Source organism: Branchiostoma belcheri, unplaced genomic scaffold (genome assembly GCF_001625305.1).
Source record: "Branchiostoma belcheri isolate BF01 breed outbred unplaced genomic scaffold, Haploidv18h27 scaffold9, whole genome shotgun sequence".
NCBI lineage: Eukaryota > Metazoa > Chordata > Leptocardii > Amphioxiformes > Branchiostomatidae > Branchiostoma > Branchiostoma belcheri.
Genome location: NW_017804575.1, coordinates 2922884 through 2927023, shown reverse-complemented (window position 1 = coordinate 2927023; position 4140 = coordinate 2922884).

Sequence of the window (4140 nt, the reverse complement as noted above, 5' to 3'; positions counted from 1 at the left end):
TTTCTTTTAAGTCATGTAGACCCCAGACTTTGTTATCACTGTTGATGGACTTGTAGCAACACTAACCTCCTGTTGGAAAATTCAGGGCTCGTCTCATGTTGATCTAGTAGAGTTTGGCAGTGATGTTTTATGCTGACAGACTTTATTTGATGAGCTTCAGAGTAGGTCTGGGTTTTGGAGCAGGAGGTTTGAATAGTTGTCAGTACATTAACAGTGATAACAGTGAGTTTATATCACTGCATGACAAAACACAATTCCTCTCTTTCTGTATGTTCTATCCTTCCACTTCTTGTCCCTGAGCTTAGCTTGGAGGAGAACTGTCCCAGGGTTCAAAGTTACACATGCCTCAACTCTGCATAGTAGACTTGTTGACGAACAACTTTGTGTTGGAGAGGGGCTTTGTGTATTTTTGTTACCCTGGCCCGTAGGTTTTCTCCTTTAGGCTTTGACGCTAGGTTTGGTTGCTTGGTGTATATAGGCCTCTTGTTTAAGTTCACTCACTTTTTCAACACTTTGGACCCTTACTCTTAAATTTGCCAACACTTTTGAGTTAAATTTTCCCACCAAAAAACTTTCATCTTAGATAATTGTCACTTTGGACTTGAACATTTGGTTGATGAATTGTGCAAAAAAAATTTGTTGAAATCCTGCCTGTCTGCCTGCCAAAAACACTTTTTTGGGACCCTCAAGTAGAAATTTAATTGGATTTAAGTTTTCCTGCCTGTACAGTCAGGTAGCATTTAGCTCCATTCTTACTGTCATAAACTTGCATGTTGTGTGACATAATATCTTGCATTAGTAAGGCCAATTGCTGTTGTCAATACCAACAGTGACTTTTGTTTCTTTGTCTTCAAGATGCGGACCCGGAGACTGGACTGCAGCAGGAGGAAGAACCAGACTTTGTAGGCAGGGCTGCATGAAAGAAGATGGGGAGGAGTGAGTATGGTTTCTTTATTAACACAAGACAACACTCCACATGCGCACACTTGCACTCACACTCACATTTCTCTTTTCTCTTGCACTCACATTTCTCTTTTTTCATGTAACGTTTATTGTAGCCGGCGACTTAAATTTCATGTCAAGCAACACTGAAAAATTCTTCATTTTGTATGGTTGAATGCCAAATTGCCCCTAAATTGTTGCTTCAGACCTTTACACTTAAATTCTCCCGCCGAAAAACTTTGTATCTTAGCTGGCCGCATTAATTCCTTAGTCATCCTCTTTGTATCGTATGAATGCCAAATTGCCCCTAAATTGTTGCTTCAGACCTTTACACTTAAATTCTCCCGCCGAAAAACTTCGTATCTTAGCTGGCCGCATTAATTCCTTAGTCATCCTCTTTGTATCGTATATGAATGCCAAATTGCCCCCCAAATTGTCGCTTTAGACCTTTCTTTACACTTACATTCTCCTGCGAAAAAACTTGTTCAGTCCATTTTCCCACCAAAAAATTAATTGGCACCCTCACCTGGTTAATTAATTGGAGTAGGTTTTCCCGCCAAAAAACTTAGTATATAGAGCACTCTAACCTTGAACTTGTGCCCCCCTCCACACTCTTCCTGCCTTGTAACTTCCACAACTCAGAGTATGTTAGTTACACTGTTCTCTAGACTTCTTCCAACATGTAGTCACCACACTCTTCTACACAAACACTTTGTTGATCGAGTGCAGTATTTCCACCACTTAGACTTTAGAATAATCGCTCTCCTGGTCGGTCAATTGCACTGGTATACTGATGTGTCAAAGCATCAATGTCTCCGAAAAGACATCCCCCGGGGAGTACACTTAGTGCATTGACCGACCAGGAGATTATTCTAAAGTCTAAGTGGTGGAAATACTGCACTCGATCAACATAGTGTTTGTGTAGAAGAGTGTGGTGACTACATGTTCGAAGAAGTCTAGAGAACAGTGTAACTAACATACTCTGAGTTGTGGAAGAAGTGTGGAGGGGGGCACAAGTTCAAGGTTAGAGTGCTCTATATACTAAGTTTTTTGGCGGGAAAACTTAATCCAATTAATAAACCAGGTGAGGGTGCCATTTAATTTTTTTGGCGGGAAAATGGACTGAACAAGGAATTAGTGTGGCATTAATACAAAGATAGACAAGTTTTTTGGGCAGGAGAATTTAAGTGTAAAGAAAGGTCTAAAGCGGCAATTTTGGGGGCAAGTTGGCATTCATACAATACGAAGAGCAATGACCAAGGAATTAATGCGGCCAGCTCAGATACGAAGTTTTTCGGTGGGAAAATTTAAGTGTAAAGGACTGAAGCAACAATTTAGGGGCAATTTGGCATTCAACCATACGATATGAAGAATTTTTCAGTGTTGCTTAACATGAAATTGAAGTTGCCGGCTACAATAAACGTTAAATGAAAAAAGAGAAATGTGAGTGAAAGTGTGTGCATGTGGAGTGTTGTCTCGTGTTCACAAAGAAACCATACTCACACCTCCCCATCTTCTTTCATGCAGCCCTGCCTACAAAGTCCGGTTCTCCCTCCTGCTGCAATCCGGTCTTCGGGTCCACAACTTGAAGACAGAGGAACAAAAGTCACTGTACTGACAACAGCAATTGGCCTTACTAAAAGCATGACATTACATGTATATCAGTCACAACATGCAAGTTTATGATCATAGTTAAGTTGTAGCTGAATGTTGCATTTAAAGGTCCAACACGCTGTAAAAGGAATCCATAAAAGTGTGACGTGCTGTATTTCAAATGACTGAAAGCGCAATGTGGAACCTGCAAGGAGGTTATACTGGAGACACTATTACCTCTTTTGTAGGACTAATTGTTTGAAGATGTGAAAAGGAGTCTAGAAAGGTGTGACATACTGTGTAATTAAAAGCAGTGCAAGCTTTAGTGACTGGACAAGTGGATTATAGGATAGAAATGTATTAACATGGGTGTGCTGCTGAACAAATAAACTATACTCACAACTGTGCCCACTGTCTTCATTTCCTTCATTTCCTTCTTCAAGTCAACTGGTTTCTCCCAGAACAGACAGCCAACCCTCAGGACACACCTAACAATATGAAAGGATAATAAGTGTGATGGAAAAACATCATGCAATTCAACTATCCCATTGATTGAATAGACTTTGAAGGAGTTAGACTTTGAAGGCGTAAGACTCTACAAAACTGGTTTTAAACATGTTACAATGTACTTGTAGCATTTTACACATCAGAGTTCTTAACATATGAGGACAGGAATAAGTCATGTAAGTTGTAAAAGTTGCTTGAATACATGTACAAAAATTTAGGTTTTTAAAAAAGTGTTTAGTAAATGTTACTGGCAACATGTTATCCCGCAGTTCGTAATGCATCCAAGAGGAAAGAAAAATTCAATTTTTTAAGTATTGTCTCACCTGCATGGACAGGTACAAACTCCTGATCTGGTCTGGTTTACACAGAAGTCAACCGTCATCACAGGTTTCTCCCAGTCAGGACAGGAACGTCAAGAAATGCGTAACTAAAGATGAAAGGATAATAACTGTAGTATGATGCAAAAACATCTTAGATAACACTGACTAACCATCAAAGATACCAGTAATCATATGCTTTAAGTTTAATAGATGTAGAATAAAGTGTTAATGTCTATGTAAAGGTGTTTAAAACACATTACTGGTTGTGTGTTATGTCTCAGGGTTTGTAACAAATCAGAAAAAAGGTTGTTAAGCATTGTTTCACCTGTACAAACTCCTCACTGTGTCTTCAAGTCAACAGGTTTGCCAAGACATCATCTGGTCTGGTGTGGACAGAAGTTGTCCATCATCACGTTTCTCCCACTCAGGACAGGAACATCAGGACACACCTAAATGATATGATGAATAATTAGTGTGATGCTCCCCCAAAAATTCCAGGCAACATTGAGTGACCATGAAAGATAAAATAAATAAAACCCTTCAATCATTCAACCCCTTTGCTTAGATACGTTCACATACAAAAATAAAGTTGTAAAGCATTGTCTCACCTGTATACAATCTCTTCACTTTGGTCTGTCTTTAACTTTAAGTCAGCTGGTTGGCTGAGGCCTGGTTTGGACAGGAACATCAGGACTGCTGACCCTAATTATATCTATATAAAAGAACAATTGATGCCAGGTATGAATGGACAACTAGCTACCAGGTAAAAGAATGCACT